Here is a 19,165-nt window from a genome sequence, read left to right on the forward strand (position 1 = left end):
GAATGGTGAATGAATGGCTTTTTGAGCCAGGTTTAGTAGCCTCAGTCTGCACCTTCCTCTTGGCCTTGATACATACAATGTTCTGCTATTTAGTGCTTTTCTCTCAAGAGGAAAGCTGGGTATCAGTTCCAGACAGTTCATGCAACTGGACACTCCAACTGTACTTAATTTTTGTAAAGTGCATATTCATATAACACAATCTTTTTACTTAGAAGCAAAGAATTTAATGGTACAGAAGCATCCACTGTTAAGGGTTTGGGAATGTTAGGACAAACAGTGGTCTTTCTTCTATAGTCCACGTTTGATAAGAAATGGAAGGTTTAAAAGTAAAATAGAAGGGTCATAGGTATTTCAAATGCATTTCCACTTAAAATGTTAAGCTTCAAGAACTCTAACAACTGAAATACTTCTGCTTCTCCATTCTTTTCTGTTAATATCCAGTGTTCCTAAATGCAAACACTTCTTTTTACTTGCAAATCACACTGATCTGTTTTACTAGGACTTAGAAAGAGGTGTCTGTACCATGAAGGGAAAAGCCTTCAAGGAGCAAAAACCACCCAGTTCTGCCTCAAGGGAACTTTGTCACAGAGAAGGCTTGACATAGTCTTAGTAACAGAGCATCATAGCAACACAATTTAATATAACATCTCAAACAAAAACATATTTCTGAATACATGTTCATAAGGATGTGTGGTAACTTGTACAAATGTATGCCAATAAAGACAATATAAGAGTGTTCAAGTCCTTGCATACTAAGAAGGAATATATGCTTTATAAGAAAAAAAAATTATTAAAAAAAACCCAACAACGAAGAAATTGGATAATACTAGATTTTTTGCATGATGCTATGCCTAGGAAAATTTGGTGCTGAGTGAGTCACTGATTCTAAATACCAACACTAATTGCACTGGAAAAAGAAACTTTCACATTAAAAAAAAAAAAAAAAGCTTAAGAATTAAGTAGGTGATTGTGATATGTAGTTAAAATGAGGCTTTTTCCCTTATTTAAAAATAAAGTAAAATAGTAAAGGTCTAAAACAGAGAAATAGTAAAGGTCCAAATATAAAGGATGCCCAGTAAAACAGATGTTAAATATTTATGAAAGAGATAACGTTTACCTTTGACTTGCGTAGACAGTTTGCAAAACCCACAAAATATCAAAAGCTTACAGAATATGATTCTATCTTTATATTAGAAAAGCTGAAAGGTGACCATGGATACATGAAAAAAAAATAAATCACTAGCACATGGTAACTCTATTATGCAAACCAGGATGTGATACCAATTATACTCAATAAAAATAAATAGTATTCCTTTATTATTATTGTATGTCTCAGATAGAAAACCTCACTATTCCAATTAATAACACTTATCCCCTCTGCTTCCTTCAAGCCCTGGAAGTACGGTTCTTCTCATAGGGACATTGTACTAATTTGAGGCAAGAAAAAGATACTAACCTATTTCTCTGACATTACATGACATTATCAAAAAGAATAAGAATAATGGCTCAAGATTTTCAACTTAGTGATTTTACATGCCTCAGCTGCTAGTCTTGAACCAAAACACTTTAACTGTAATAATATTCTTCCCCCCCCGCCCCGCCCCTAACCACCTACTGCAAATTCAGATACTATGAATGTTTAATCCAAAGACTGAAATAAAACATGACTGGTCATTTAAAAAAAAATTAATCCTTTGTTTTACAAGCTCTGGATATACTGTTTGAAGCAGAAAAGACCAGGCATTAGTCCTCCCACACAGAAAGAATGCATAATCATTGCACTTTTTTCTCCCTTTACTAATACTTGAAAAGAAGACTTGATGACTTTTCGTTTACACATCAAGCAGGTGAATTCGATTTTTCATACTCTCCTAAAGAGAAGGTTCAATTCACAGAGAAGCAACTCAACATGAGATTTTAAGTTCATTTTCATATGACTCTTCTGAAGCAAACCGGAAAGGTTTCACATTGTCTAACCCAACCCTTAAACAAGTAAAATAAAAATGCTGATTTGCCTTCCAACAGAAAACATTGCTGCCAGAATGTCTGTGCATATGTTATCTTTCCTTTTTACTTCATTTTGGTCTACTCATAAGCATGTAGCACAACTCTTACATCATGTGACCTTTGAACAATGGGATATTATCATAATTGTATGTTCTCCGTTGCAACCAAGAAAAATATATTTACTTCTCAAAGAAGAGGTTGATTGCCAGTGATGCCTTTGTAATACAACAAGGAAGCTGAAGCAGAGATCACAGATCAGGAAAAGGTTGATTGCCAGTGATGCCTTTGTAATACAACAAGGAAGCTGAAGCAGAGATCACAGATCAGGCCAGAATGAAAACGGGACTAGGGCTCAACACCAAAGTGTTTTTCAGTCAGAATACAATGCTTTTACTTAATTTCTTTCTCCAAGTTGATTTTTTTATACCAACTATGCATTTCTGGAATACTCTTCTCTAGTCCCAAAGCTTTTCACAGAGCTGGGTAGGCACTAACACGCCCATTTCACACAGAAGACCACATTTTCTAAGAGGTCCCATATCCAGGAAGTTAACAGGACATTGAAGTAATTCAAGCACCCTATACATGATAAGGGCACTGATATCAAGAACATTACTCACCAGTTAACAATTAAGCAAAAATTATTTGTCATTCAAGAGGAGGTAAACTCCCCCTGCCCCCAAATAAACAGAGAACAAAATACCAGCCAGATCCTCCACCCATCCTATAATCCATACAATTTTGTCTCCTTGCCCAGCTAGCCTAGGCAGGGAGCATGCCAGGCATGACCTGCAAGCACAAATCCAACGATTTTCTTTTCAACTATCTGCACAACTCCTCCTCAATTCTATTAGCAGATAAAATATCATCATATAATTACATACATATAATGCTTAGCAAGCAGATCCTTCCAGAAATAGAAACACCCCCGCTCCTTATGTTCTGCTGTGCCATTAAGCAGACACTGATCACCTTCACAGTGCCTCTGCCTTCTACGGTACTTCTCTTCACAGCAATGATGGCATTGATGGCAACGTGGTATCACAGGAGTAAGGATATCCACCCCCGTATTCCACTAGCATGCACACAGAGAAACCAGGTAATTCATAAAACATACGCTGCCTCACAGCTGCGACAAAGAATAAACTGGATGCACAAAGTTTATGAAGTATAGGAAATACATGTTGACACACCTCTGCTCATGAGGAGCATTTTGAATTGGTCACACTCTACATTTTCCCAATATAATGGAAACTAACTGTTCTTTCTGCCCTTTGTTAAACTGGAAATAAATGCGTATGCAACAGATGCTAATCCTAAAGTATAAAACTACCATGCATGTAGAACACATATACAAGAACAAAATAATAACAAACTGTAGCATACATTTATTTATTTATATATGTATATAGTGAACTTGTATATAATATACTTGAGAATTCATGGAATTATTTAAGTTAACAAGGATCTTACATATTCACAGAAGTAACAGCTTTTGAAACTGGCACTGTTTAAAGAGAACTACTGAAATTTATCCATAAATTACTATGCAGAAGTGATCCCTTCTGGCAACACTGAGAAAAAAAGCAGAACATTCAGGTTCAAAAGCATAAACTATGTGGAGTGGTATCTTTTAACGACATAAATTGCTGGGCAATTACATAGTCTTTAGTCAGCAGAATTCCCAATGAAGCCAAGTTCTGCTTGACTTAAAGTCAGCAAGAAAAAGCTTGAATATTTGAAGAATAATGATTAATATGCTATGCTTACACAATAATAACAAAAAAACCAATGCATTTAACAATTAAAAGTTTCAGGTAATTGCCATAATTTTCTGTAGAAAATTTAAGAAAAAATTTTATGTGAGTGGACAACTTCAGGTAATCCAGTCATTTTCTATAATATCAGATTGCTAAAAATAATATTAACAGAAAAATCACAAGTTTTTTCCTTCATTTATGCATAATACGTTAGGCTTTTTCTATAATCAAACCACTATTTTCCCAGGACAACTATTGCTGAGTGCACAACTTACACAAAAAATTGTTATATAAAACATTTCACAAAATAAGAACAAAGAAAATCTTTTTTTAAATCAAAAATGCCAAAATAATTTAAAGGAATTCAAGCCTAGTGCATTTAATGAGAGCAGCTCAGAAATCAGCCTTGCTGGCTGTCACCAGGATACTGAACAGGAGGTGCAGTTGCCAGAAGACTATAACTAAATTCAACTCTACAAACTACTGGTCTTCCTTCACCCTTCCCTCACTTTTTTATTTAGCGTGTGGTTCTATAACTCAAATCTAGTGGAGGAACCAGGATTGCATTAATAAAACAAAAACTACACAGTAGCCCCTCCTGTAACAAAGATACTGCCAGTGTTTATCCTTCATTGGTTTTACTAATTCCAGATGCTCCATAGTCATTTATAGTTAAACCAGGTTAAACAGATGTGTGCAATTTTCCATGTGATCCAATGTTGAGATACAATTGAATAATCTTTTATTTTTAAAATAAAAACTTATTTATTTTCTAGACTCCTAAACTAGACACTGTAATCAGATGACAGTGTATGTTACACTATGAGGAAATCTGAACAATTTAAGCATAGCTGCTACCTGAAGTCAACCATTTAAAATAAAAATGTGTATGTTTTGCAACAACTTTGTTAACCTTTTTCTTTTTTTTCTTTTTTCTTTTTTTTTTTTAAAGAGAAATGATTCAGGTATATTAGAAAGATAATCACTTCATTTCCAAGTGTGTTGTCTACATATACCATGCAGACCACCAGTAATATAAAAAGAATTCAAGTCACTTTATTTTTGAGCATTCTTGCTAAGTGTTCTTCACTGAGCCCTGACATGCATCTATTTTACTACGTGTCTTTAATACAGTTCATATCACAATAACTGGATCAATTAGCTTCCTAAATCCTTCTTAAACACACACTGGAATACATTAAGGCAATCCAGCAGGTCAGTATCTTTACCCTTGTAAAAACATTTTGAAACCTTTTAAGTTCACTTTCTAACAGTATTACCTTGGCCCCATTCAAATGCATGAAAAAGGTGGTTTACTTTTAAAACTGTACACTGGAAATATTAAGGATTTATATTATGTATTTTTTGCTTGCTACAACGTAAAAAAAACAACAACAACAAAAAAACAAAACAACAAAACCCAAAAAACAACAAAACAAAACCAAAAAGCAACTCATAACTTTGCTCAGCTGTGCACACAGCAGTATTGCTCTTTCAACTCCAACAAAGGGTAGGTCAGGCCTCTTCATAAACATTAAAGGCAGATCATGCACGCAATTATAAGGATAACTCCACCAAATCTCAAATACCTTCAATACTGATAGATAGCTGCAGCACACATTTTTGTAAGCATTCATTAACTAGAAAAAAAGTATTCACAAAAACCCTAAAGCAAATACTATTTTCTATCTTCCAATAATAAAATTAATCTGATTCTGGAGTACCAATATTTCATTTTATCATTCATCATATTGTAATTAGTATTAAATTTCTTTATGAAACATTTTTAAGGAAACTGTAACTTTTAAACAAAAATGGTTTTAAATTCAACCTCTGAGACTCTTTCCACAGTCATTTTACAATGTTACTATAGATTAGTGCTAATCAAGTGTGCAAAAACTTGCCCGTAAAAAAAAAAAAAAGTAAACTGTTTATAAAGTTTCCCATGTAACAGAAAGAAACATGAGAAAAACTGGAGAGCCCACCAGCAGAACATATCACAGGTCACAAGACCTCACTGAAAGCCAGCAAACTAAGTACAACTTTACTTCATTCTATACTTGATCAGGCCAAGATGCTGTTAATTTCACTCCTGCAGCTTGTAAACTAAAAGCAGGTCAACTGTGGCATGTGTATCACATGGAAACCTTTTAGAAGCACTGCATTATTTCAGAAGTTGCACTCCATGGAAAGTCCTTTTAAAAGCTTAACTGGCAAGTGTATGCTAAAATATTTTGTTTTCCATCTAAAACTACACTAAATTCCAATCCTCAGAGACAGGATTTCCAGTTTATTTCTCTCTATACACACACACTAAACTCAAGAATTGTAACATAGGAAAGTGTTTTAAGTTTTGAAAAAAGAGTAAGCCTAGTGCAAAGGAGTTGACTGTAGGTCTCTTCAGAAATTAAAAGCTAAAAATAAAAAAATCACTGTCTTGTGTTTTGCGATAAATAAGATATTTAAGTGAAAATGTAGGTATTCACTTAATACCTACGTATTTTATAAATGTATAAAATTAAAGCATATTAAAAGAAATTCTAGTATAAAAGTATACTAAAAAAATCAAAGTAATGCCATTCCAATCTTTCTTTCAAGCCCACCTCAAGATAAATGAAATCAATTCTAGCACTGTGTTCTGGCAAACAAGGAAAAATTCAACTGTAAAGAACTACAAGACCAAGTTCTGCAGCAGTACACCGAATATCAAATAGCTTTTATGTACATTCACTTTATTCAGAAAGTTAAAAGAGACATGGTATAAAGCTACAATTATTTAGCACATTTAGCAGTTATTTAGTATAATTATTTACTTACAAGCAAAACAGGACTTCAGAATCTAGAGCATGTACAGAAAGCACTGTATGCAACACAACGTTTACCTGGTACTAGATGACAGGTTTCAAACAGATCAAACTCTATAATCAATGTTTTCCTAATTACTTTTTATATGTACTTATCGGTGTCTCCTATTCTATGAAGACTTCAACTGTAATTAAAATAAGGAAAGACTTTTTTTTTTCTTATTCTTCTCCTTACAATTTGCTCTATTCAAAACTAATTTGCAGCCAAATAATTCTTCTGATTAAAAGTAAGCTCTTGCATTGGCAGCATGTTTCACAACTTTCTTATTTATCATTCCCTGCAAGAAATTACATTGTAGCAAAAACTAAAGCAAATACAATAAAGAACAAGCACAACGTATTAGTCATCAACTGACTACTTTGGCTCTGAAACGTGAAAATAAACATTCCATAGAACCTCTAACAAAAAGAGGACTGGCTTAAGAGGGAATTTAGTATTTGTCTTTACTTGTAAAGGGCATCTGTACCTGTTTACATAGACACCACAATATTTCAAAAGTATAGTTAGTATGGACTTTAAATCAATATTCAAAGCACTTCAGTTTTGTACCTTAATCTAAGTTTGCCATTACTACTGCAAATTGTGCTAAGGACTCATTGTCACATTCACTAAATAACCTCTCAGAGCAAACTGTTTCAGAGGTTTTTCAGAAATATTAACAGGAAAGCACAGCCAGTGCTATTTTCCTTTGTATAAAAAGCTACCTTTTTGATAGCCTGGAAGAGAAAAGAATTGACTAGCAATGAATAGGTACTATTTTCATGTGCCCTATTTGAAGTTCAGATTCATTTGGTCCCTCATCTACAACAACCTAGCATCACAAAACCATTTCTAAACCTCTGGAAGTTTGGGATTTTGAACCTTCAAACTTTACCTGCAGCCTAGCTCAGTGTAATCTACTACTTTACTACCTATTCTCTCACACGCATTAATTCTCACAGATAATACTTACTTAACATCCAAATCCACTTACTTCTCTGATCTAGTTGGCACTCTGAATATAAAATTCACCAACTATTACATCAAGGGATGGCTTATAGCAAACAATCAGAACTGTTCATCTATTCAACACCTACAAAATTTATTTATCACTCAGTAACAGTGTCTTTTAAATATAAGCTACACTTATATCAAGGAATGGCTTTCATGTGCCTTTCAATGGACTGAGATCAGACACAAACACCTGTAGGAAGTAGATAGCAAAGCACAATAAACAGTAACTTCAATTAGTTATACTGTTCTTCACAGCCCATATGTTGCAGATACCATCACAATGAGAAGCATATTAGATCAGCAAACTTTTAGTCCCTTCCTCTTACTGCAGGGGCCAGCAGTCAGAAAAATAACACTCACAAATTCAGCCTGAATACACAGAAAGAAAAACAGAAAAGAAGTTTGCTCCTTGGACAAATTTCTCAGAAGAGAAGAACATGAAAAAAAAGTTGTAATTGCAGCAGTGATACTACCTGTTGACCAACGACCTGTGTCCAGGCTTAACTGCAGCCTAATACCCAACAAAATCTGCTGCCTGGCTTAGCACAAATTAACTGAAGACGCTGACAGTCCCTTGCACAAACTAACAGGAAATTGCTGTAGAGAAATAGAGCATGCCATGCAAACAAAAGTGTTAGATGAACCACTCAATTTTATTTCTATTTTATTTTTATGTCATCCCCCCCAGCTTAGGTCAATAGTTACCTATTTCTACCATATACAGTTTCATTTTATTTTCCTATTAGGCCTATGAATTCAGTCAATGAATTCAGATTCCTAGGTTTTATCCATTATAGCAAAACCATATGTAGAAGATTAGGATTGTTTTCTGACAGCTTCTTTTCCAACTAACTTTACACCCCAATAGAAAACAGAAGTCTAAGCAATGTACCACTGCAACAAAGACTGGTTTTATCTTGAATTATTTCATTTTAATATAATCCCCAGGGAGGAAGATAAAAATTTGCTTATGAAATTATGTTTTTAAGGCTTGTAACACATTGTTACAGAGAATCCCTTCATACTTTGTATATTGAGTTCAAATTTTTTAATGAGTTGCTGCAATGGATTGTTAGTTCCTGCTTCTCAGATGAAAGGGGTCTGTTCGTTTATTTTAAACAATAAACTACTTTCAGAGCTAGGTTAACCAACCTGTTTCACTCAGCATTTAAATGGTTTAGGGGATTATGTAAACTTTTCACAACCGGCTTAAGAAAGCAGCTACCACTAACCAAAACTGAAGTCTGCTGCTGCTTAAGGAATAAGACACATCTCAAAGGGGCATCAATTGTCCTCCGTTTTCTCTGGTCAGAGAAAACCACGCAATGTATTTCTTCCCTCATGTCTCAAGATGTCTGCAGACACACAATCTTTATCTTACAAAAAAAAATAATTACAAAAAAACACCAAACACCACCATCTTCCTTTTGTTAGCAGTTTCAGTTGCTTTTGTATTTTAAGTCCTACATTAGGTGTGGCTTGAATTCTTAACCAAAAATACACACAAAAAGACATCAAAAATACAAAGTCTTATTCCCAGCTGCTATTATCATTTCCATCCAATTAAACGTGTACCCAGCTCTGACATCCTGGCCATAAAGAAATGAATACCCTAAATAACACCCTAAAAAAAGAAAAAAGCAAAAAAAAATCACCCAAAGATAAAGAACATTGAACAGCCAGTCCTGAAGTTTTACATTTATCTTACAGCTACTGATAAAGCAGCAGTTTGATCTTAACACAAATGGAAATCATAGGTGTGTATGACCTGGCTAGCTCCCCAGCTCATTTCACACAAAATTATTTGTCCACCAACAAGTTGGACTGAACGGACCACCGATGTTGAGGTGATAAGATTCTGGACCCCCATCACTATCCCCCCAAGGAATTCTGATCTGCCCTACCCTCATCCCTTAAGAAGGACATTATAAACATTTTTAGTAAAAAACATACAAGCTGCAACACTTCTAGAAAGCTTCAGATGGACATCAAATAAAAATCAGTGGTTTGTGCTAACAGATCAGAAATGCATGTAGTCTGTTTTGCCTTTTTCTTTATTAATAAGGAACTGTACATTAATTATCACTTACAGATTTTGACTTAAAAAATAGTAAGCTTTTACTACTGAAGATACTTTCTAAAGCCACCACTGTCTTACCAAACACTTCTCTCTAAAGTCAGTCTGCAATTCCTCTAGAAGTAAGGCACAGGAAGTTTTTTTCTACAAATTATTTTTTTTAAACAGGACTGTCACTGGCCACAAGCTCCTGCAACTCACTGATTACATCCTTTCCATTTTCTTACTACTACTCAGACAGTAATTGCAAATCGAATGTGGAAAAGGAATGAAAACTTAGAAAACAAAGACTATTAGAAAGACTTAAGTCCCTTAAGTTATTTTTCAGAACAGGATCTGCACACACACAATGATGACATGATCCTACTAATGCTTTTCCATACCTCCACAGTCTGTTAAACAGAAACAGTCCATATCCTGTGCCTTTCTAACATGAGTGGTCCTGTAAGTTCTAATGAGTTTGTCAATTGGCAAATTACTTTTAAATTATTTACATTTAGCTTTATAAATAAACATTTTAAAAAATAAAAAAATGTTTAAATTTGTTGGGTTCACATTTCATTAATTCATCATTAGTAACATTAATGATACATAAAAACTTCAGCAAAGCATACTGGAAACAGTGATGATCAGTACAAATTCTGTAATAACAAACTGAAACTCACCAGACTCTCAGGGACCAACCACTAACTGTGGGACTCCACAACCCATTTCTAAAAGGGAGTCAGCCCACCTCAGAATGAATGTGTCTGAAAAAAAAAAAATTAAATACATTCTGCCCCCTTCACACTTTTCCTAATGCTTTACCATAGAGCCTGAAATCAAAAGGGAAGTAGTTTATATAATCATATACTGCAGAATCACATTGCCCTGATGTTACTGCTCCCTTTAGATGATGACTTAAAGCCAGAAGAAACCCCATTTATCCATTGAAACTTCCAAAGCTTTAAGCTTTCCTCAGCATTACAGAAGATACCACATGTAAATGTGGGGACAGAGAATCAGGAGCCCCATTCTTCATTTGTAGGAGGCACCTACATACCATAATCTTTAAGAATACACTGTGCTCAATGAAGGCACAAGGGCAATCCCTGAGCAATTCCCAGTACTTGAAAAATAGCCTTTACAGACTAACAGTAATCCTCTACAGCCAGGCTCAGAGGGCAGTTCTTGACAGAGAGATCCCCCGGACATAATGAAAAGCCCCAAACAGTACCAGGGGAATGTGGACCCCAACCTCAGCAAGGATTAATGATGAGATTTTCCCAGAAAGCAGGTACTTATTCTGGGTAAGTAACAATAGATGAAGCACCTCTAAACCTCCTCATCTTCTTACAGATTTCTCCCAGCTTCATTCAGTGTGCCCAAAAGAACATGTGCAACAGCAAGTATGTCTACAGCAGTTATTTTTTTGAAAAGTCTACAACTTAGAGCAAATATTTATCATCCATTTCAGCTCACATTTATTCAGTGCCTTCATCCACAGCTGCATCTCTTCCCCAGAGCGTTCACAGAATTGAATAGAATATTTCGCTTGGGAGGGACCTACAACTATTGTGCAGTCCAACTAGCTGACCAAAAGTTAGAGCATGTTATTAAGGGCATTATCTAAATAAATGCCTCTTAAACATCGACAGGCTTGAGAAACTAACCACCTCTCTTGGAAGCCTGTTCCAGTGCCCGGCCACCCTCTCAGCAAATAAATGCTTTCTAACATCCAGTCCAAACCCTCCCTGGCGTAACTTTGAACCATTCCCACATATCCTATCACTGGATACCAGGAAGAAGAAATCAGCACCTCCCTCTCCAGTGCCCCTCCTCAGGAAGCTGTAAAGAGCGATGAGGCCACCCCTCAGCCTCCTTTTCTCAGAACTAGCCAAGCCCAAAGTACTTGGCCACCGCTCAGAGGACATGCCTCCCAGCTCATAATATACATAATGAAGTACTGAATTTTCATTACACTTTCATACATATTTATCGTCACTTGAAACAGATTGCACATTGTGTATTTTTCTGTTTCTATTCAGATCAAAAGACTATAGCGCCTTGGCATGGTTGTGTTGTCACTTAACAGTTAAGAATGCAATACTACATAATCAGAGTACAATTCTTCAATACATACAAAAACTGAAATACAACCAATAAGCATACTCAAACATTGATATTCTCTGCAGTAATGTTCTGTGAACTGCTTTTATAGAAATAACACATCACATTAAACACCTTTTTAAGTCCCCTGTTGAAGTAAAAGCAACAGCTCTAATACATGCAGGTCTATAGCCTTGAAATTAGTAATTTTCCAACTGGAAGAATTTGGGTTTGGACGTTTTGTACCTTAACATGTGCTTGCACACCCTATATCACTTGTTTCCAATGAAAATATTTTTTAATATTGTCAGCCCTTGGTGCCAGTTTCCAACAGTATTCCATGGACTACAGGCAACCTGCTCTCCAGTACTGATTGCTTTCTCCTGTACAGTATCTGCTACAGCCTTATAATCCAGCAGGAAGATGAACAGAAGCAAAAGTCGTAATTTGAAAACAGTACTGCTACCAGAATAATTGTTTAAACTATTTTTTCCTGAAACAACCAAACAAAAATCCCCAGCCATTACTGCTGCATAGTCACCTAAAATTAGTTTGCATATGTGCACAAAAACCTGCCATCTTTTCCAGAAGGACTGCATTAAAATAAGAGAAGCAACATTCCTGGAGTGTAAAGGTGAAAGAATTGGACAAGACCCGACTTAAGTTTCACTGGACTGGGAAATTTGCCTGACTAGTTAATATAGAAGTATTACAATGCCATATTATTATCAAAAAAGGAGATTCACAAAAATTATCTAAAACATTCAAATTTGGTTTTTTGATCAAAAAAACTGCTGAACAGGTGAAAACTTTACATTCTAAAACTATTACCAGAGCTGCTGGTGGGCACCTTAAAAATCAGAATTTTATCCTCTGTAGTTTTCATTAAGTGGAGGTTTTTAAAGCCAGTGTTCCATAAACTGCCTCAGATTTTAGATATTTTTTTTTTTACCAAGTTAGCACTGTAGTTTGGACATGCTTGATTTTCTTAAAACTAAAACTTAGAACTCTGCAAATTTAACAGAAGATAAATTTTATATTGACTAAAATTAGCACCTTAAACTAAAGCTATTTCTAGATTCTTCTCTGAAAGACATACAAAACCTGAATTGTGACCACTTTAACGACAAACAGAAAAAACTAATTTTGTTGCATAGGCATTATATCAGCATGAGAAACATTTTTCTTTCTGAGGATCCAAAACACATTTATATCATGTTCATTCTAGCTGTTTCAAAGGCTTGAAATGTTTACTAGACAGCACCTGTAACAATGTATCAACAGGAAATATTAGCCTTATGTACACAAAGAAAGGCAAACAGGTGCCACATCCAGCTGCTGAAAAACTGCAGAGTAAGTCTATAAAAATGTCATCCCTAAAAATCTCTTTAGGACTATTCCTATATACAAACAGGTATATGTAAAGTAATAAATTTAATTCACTTTAATTCAAAATTCCTCTCTAATTGCTTAAAAATAAATTTATGGGTACACAATCCTGCTTCTCCAGTCATACCCTATGATGGAATTAACAGTTTTAAGCCTTGGTTTCCTCGAAAGAGTGGACAGAACCCCCAGAATTCATTTTGGTCACGCAAAAAAAATAATCTGTCAACTGAACAATGTAAAGGAAAAAAAGCATGCTACGTCACAAAACCAAAATTGTTCACATTGGTCAATTCCAAACTCTTTAGGACAAAAGAATATGAATCCTACTGTACCTCAAGAAAGCCCAGATACTATGTTATTCTGCATTAAGAAAATTACAAATCACTTAATCCCTTTCTGTAAAAACAGCACCACGCCTGGAGACTCAGGTCTGGAGAGCAGGTACCACTGCTTAAGGGGCACGAAGGAATAAAGGAAGAAGATTAAGGTTGCAATAGGCCTTATCAGAAAAGCTAGATTCAACTTCAAAATCTAAGGTAGTTATTTTTACTAACACAAGCAAGTGTTATTTCCACATAAATCTTCACGTCTTTAGAAGTGTGAGATAGACAAAATGGAAAAATATGCCCCACCTTGAATTTCTGATGCATTCTTATGATTACAAATATAAAAGTAACAAAGAAGTGCAATGTTAACAGATATTAAAATATAACATCTGAAAGTCACACTGCAACACTTCGTAAATAATCTCCCACTTACAATACATGTAAAGGTAGGTTTAGTCTGCATGACTTAAAATTTACACTATCTGCAGCCTGAAACCTCTATAGAGTGCTAGGGAAAAAGCCCTACACAAAAGAAAAAAACACAGCTGAAGAAGTATCAAGAGTCGTTTAACAAGTTTTTTCCTTCACTATTATGATCAAATTAGTTTTACATAAGCAGAAAGAACTTCTCTTGTAAGAGCATTTAAGCGTCCAAAACCGCACAAATGGACACTAGCAGATTACAAAACACATGAGTATACCACTTGCAGACTGAAACAACCACCCTGTGAACCTGAATTGACTCAAATGAACATGGGCAAGAAGGTATTGTGAACTTTATATTCAGAGTTACAAAAAAGCTTGTTTCCATCATACCGCAAACTTTTTTTCCATTTGGTGTTGCAAGCTTTCCTGGAAGTTGGTTTTCAGTATGCCAGAAGGAATCAAGCCAGCTGCTCAGATACACACCATACTTGGATGTCTTAGCAGTTCTGCATACATTTGGAGAGTGCCAGTTATTGCCCTTAGGATTGTGACCCAATTGTTCCTCTGGACCAGAAATATGCATTATAGCATTTGTATTTTGGCACCTACAAATCTATGTAGCTATCATCATCCTGAACATCAGCCTCACAGCATATAAACAGCTAACACTGTTTAGAGAACATATATTCTTTACCAGGTTCTGGCAGTAGTTGTATCACTTGGAAAGAAACGCAAAGGAGCTGGTCTAATGTTCCGTGGTGTTCAAAGACATGCAGAAAACAATCAAGGAACATGTAATTAAATGGAAAAGTACTTAAATCACATTGAGAGCTCTAGTGAGTCACTGACTGATCAGTATGTCTCAAAATCCTTGGGGAAGTTTATGTATGAACATCACAGATGTAAATGTGTCACCGGGTATACTCAGCTTTCAACCATTTCTATCTCTATGTTGAATTAAATGGAAGGAATCCTTAAACTTAATTATAGCAATGGTCAGAATAAAGAGTTGGATAAAAGCATGTCCAAAGGTGACAGACTACTTTGATGTCCACTGTCTCAATCCGGTGTGCATAAAATCCACATACCTCCTCAGATGAGCTACGATAAAACACCATCTCAGCTTTAAGGTAGAACCAGAACTTGGAGGCTGTGACGTCCCAGACTAACAGCAGAAGGCATTACTGATGATGCTATTCACAAAGACATGTTGAGGCACACAGCACAGAAGCTACTCTCCTAGCCTCCTGTGTTTGTCTTGTTTTCAAAGTACCGTAAAATAAATTTGCACCACATTATGAAGAATCTCTTTAAAAGGTTCTGAAAAAGGCTCTGGGGTTATCTACTATACCTTGAGCATCCAGGCATTACCTGTTTGAACACTGCTGCGTTTTTTTTCTTTCAAATCTTAGCAGCATAGAGTTCACTACAGTGCTCATTAACAGATATCATCTACCCTGAAAACTCTGAGAACTGTCAGCAGTCTGCTGCCTGTATTGGTGACTGAGAAACTGAGATCCCTGAAGAAAAAGCAATGAAGTACTTGAACACTACTACCAAGTTACTTAGACATTCAAGCCATGGACATGGAGGCAATCAGAACAAGTTTAAGAAACGCATGCAGAAAAGCAAAATCTGAAGAGCAGGAGAAATGAAACCAGCCAGAAAACGTTGAGAACAAAAATAGAAACAGGTGCTCAAGCACTACGACAAAACTACCCAAAGCTCCACTAAAATACTGCTGTAAGATGGCAAGAAAGGCATTCATGATGTGTAGTCGATCGGCAAAAAGAATTGCTAACATAGGAAAAGTGCTTAGAAGATAGAAGTATAGCCTCCTGAGAAGAATCAAAGCTGCAGAGAGAGTTCATCAAGGGAGTATCCCAGAGTAAGAGGTTAAGCTCAGGTGCTGAGGTATCAAGAGGATATAGTCAACCCTATTAAAAATATGAGAAGCCTCAAACCAAGATGTTCAAAGACCAGAATTACAGAATTTATAGAAACGTATAGAAAATGTTTCAGATGCCTGAAGATTCAGCTAGTTTTCCAGAAGTACTTTGACATTTATAGTAACAGATATTAGGCACACAGGCACCTCTGAAAAATCAGACTGGATATTTCACCACAACTTAAGATTCCCGACCGTGCCTGACAACTCAGCCATGCACAGCTTGGCCTCAGAAGCAGAGGAGCAGAAAAGTCGTAGCCAAGATTTCCAAACCTCTGGGCTAGAGAACTACTCACAAGGTTCTCCTTCCTGTTGACAGGGGTATCAATTTTCTGGTGCAAGGAAGGAAGGTTGCTGTGGCTCCCCTACACTACTCCTAAAACCCCCTTTCTGCAGCAACCCTTCAGGCAACCCGCTCAGCACGGCCACCGCCGCGCACGGTTACCAGTGCCGGTGGGCCACAGCGGGGGCACAGGTAGGGCTCGGCCCGGAGGCAGCACCGGGGGAGGAGTCAGGCAGACCAGGGCAGGCCTGGCACAGGCCATCACCTGAAGGCACCGCTGCCGCCAGGCTCCCCGCCGTCAGTACCAGGCCGCCGGCTCTCGCCCCGGAACCCCGGTGAAGGGAGGGCTGTGGAGCGGCTGGGCACGGCGCCTGCCGGCCCCTGCGAGGCTTACTCGGCGCAGGCGGGCAGCCGCCACAGTGGGGGGCGGGAGGCGGCTGCCCCCTTCGCTTCAGCCCGCTCCGCGGCCGCCGCTGCCAGAGACCCCGCGGCCGGCGGGCCCCGCTGGCGCTCCGAGCCCGCCGCGCCTCGCTCCCGCGCCAGCAGCGCGCGCCGCCGCCCCCGCCGCGGGAAAACCGCCCCCGCGCGCGCGAGCCGGACACGCGCAGGAGCCCCGGGCAGCGCGGCCTCACCCGGATGTGGATGTCACGCCGCTCCCTCCCCCCCACCCCGCGCCGCCAGCCCGCCAGTCACGTGGTGCCCGCCCCGCACGCGCGCGTTGCGAGCCGGCCGTCGCTGATTGGGTGGCGCCGAGGGCCCGCGCGGGCGCCGCCGCCTGAGGCGGGAGGAGGCGGGAGGAGGCGGGAGGGGGCGGGAGGGGGCGAGGTACCGGTACCGGTACCGCCAGCGCCGCCTGGGACCCCGCGCCGGGGGTACCTCGGGGAGCGGCTCCCCGGCCGCCACGGCGCCGTGCTGCGCCTTACGGGGCCAGTCACGGAAGCCCGAAGCCGCTGGAGTCACCGGCTGGCGCCCGTCTCGGAGCAGCCCCGGTCCGGGGATGCAGCCTCTTGGCCTTCGGCTCTGCAGTCAGAAGGCGGTGGTTCGCCCGCCTGCGTGGTGACCTTGGGCTCGTCGCCTCTAGCGTTGTCCTCAAACAGCAGCAGCGTGTTTAGTTAACATCAGCTGCCACCCTTCTGCGTCATCACAGAAAATGATTCAAGAACTGACTGGACAGTGAAGATCAAACCAGCTCCTGGTCTGGGCAGACGGAGGAAAGTTCCCGGGCAGCGGGTGCTGTGAGGGGCTGAGGGGACATGGCGAGCTGTGGTGACGGCTGAGGCAGAGCATCCCAGTTGTGAATGGCTTACCATAGTGTGAAGAACTGGGGAAACTTACCTGGTTGTTTTCACTACTGAACCTATTCTGTAGACAAAGCAGTTTCAGTATCTAATAGTATTTTATGAACAGTGTATTAAAAGACATAGAATGAAAAAGATTTAGCATTACAGCACTAGAACAGTACACTGCAGTAATGGTCATATTCCATACTACATGAAGAAACTGAAAACATGATGGTTTAGGCTCTATGTCCCATTACACTTGACTGCAGTGTTCCCAAAGGTGGCGCTAGAACATGAATTTATTTTGTAAATAACATATGCACCTTTATCAGTCTTTTTACATGTTATGCCGTGGATTTAAAAAAAAAAAGGCAAGCAAGCTTGTGCCTGAACCACTATAAAAGATTAAAGTTTGATGATAGTTTCTGAAACATTCATCCTCAGCAGACAAAACCAGTAATTCTCAATGCTTTTGTTCTCTGTATTAGTTAATCTTCTACTGCAGTATTATCTCAGCTGAAGGCCATTATATAGGTCGGTCAGATGGTAGTGTTTCTTCTTTGTTGTACCAGGAGAGAAAAATATTCTTAAGAGAACCTTTTGAATATTATATATTAATATGTGGACATTCAAGAAATTCTGTAAGGTTTTAGTCAGTAGTTAATCTCATTGCTTTCTGGAATACTGAAAGTGAAAATTCACATTCTCGGGACTTCAGGAGATCCTTTCCAGAATGATGTTCAAACACACTCTCGAGCCAGGACTCCCTGCTCCTGTTTTGTCAATAAACTGAAGATTTCACTTTTTATACTATCAAGGAATTATTCTTTTGGTACAGATTAATGCAAATTTGTATTGCTCATTATTGAAGGCAGTAACCCTGACGTATGTCATGTTTATAATACACGTATTCTGCTTTGCCTCTCTACAACATGTTCCTTTTCTTTTTTAGAGTTTGCCATACTGTTATTGCAGAAGGAATAAGTATATTCTGGGCAAAAAGCCAAGAAAAAGTAGCTTTTACCAAGCTAAATTAGGTAATTACATTTTCACTGTGTTTTTAAAGCACAGCTGTATCTTTTGGGTTATGAGAATTGGTATATAATAACTTTATACTTTTCTTCTTATGTAAGGGAAAATGTCCCTTCAAAATGCAGGCTTGTCTAATTAGCTCATTTTCTCTATTTTGAAAATCAGTAAAAGTAAATGCATTGCTTACTTTAACTTTTTTTATTATTTTAGTTTTACTGAGTTTAATGGTTTATAGTGACCATTATCAGAGTCTCTTACCTTTTTTTTGTGTCAGAATTTGATAGATGAGAAAAAAAATGAAATCACTTTTGGTTTTGCACTGAAAAGATTACACTATTATTGTATCTCGATACTTTTCAATACTGTTTTAATGACAGGTAAACAGGTATCATTTAAAGGTGACATACAGTTACTCAATTTTTCTCTGTGCTGAGAAAATGATGCCACTAATGCTGTTCTCTCTGTAACTGAAAAAGACTGATAAAAATTATGCTCTGATTTTGTGAAGTGGCTGTGCAGTAAGATTACAGTATCTTACGGAGTGCCTTGAAGCCTACAATCTAAACAGTCACTAATATTCTAAGACATTTTAGAGCCTGTAAAAATTGGGTATGCAACTTCTGTGTGCATGTATCGTAAACTAATACTGGTCTAGAAAACAAATTCATGAACTACTAAATGTATGTTTCCT

At 37.9% G+C, this 19,165-nt stretch overlaps 1 protein-coding gene across 5 annotated transcripts in view; it reads right to left on the bottom strand.

Annotated features, from left to right (window-relative positions):
• Nucleotides 1-16,826, bottom strand: part of CCDC91 (coiled-coil domain containing 91) — a 149,878-nt gene extending 133,052 nt beyond the window's left edge. For 2 of the 5 annotated variants that reach the window (XM_005446019.3, XM_055712248.1), the window contains exon 1: nt 16,176-16,788. The gene's annotated coding sequence lies outside the window, so the exon portion shown is untranslated. The other 3 variants (XM_055712245.1, XM_055712247.1, XM_027815048.2) reach the window with 3 other exon arrangements.
• Between the last annotated feature and the right edge of the window lie 2,339 nt (nt 16,827-19,165).

This window comes from Falco cherrug, chromosome 5, assembly GCF_023634085.1.
Source record: "Falco cherrug isolate bFalChe1 chromosome 5, bFalChe1.pri, whole genome shotgun sequence".
NCBI lineage: Eukaryota > Metazoa > Chordata > Aves > Falconiformes > Falconidae > Falco > Falco cherrug.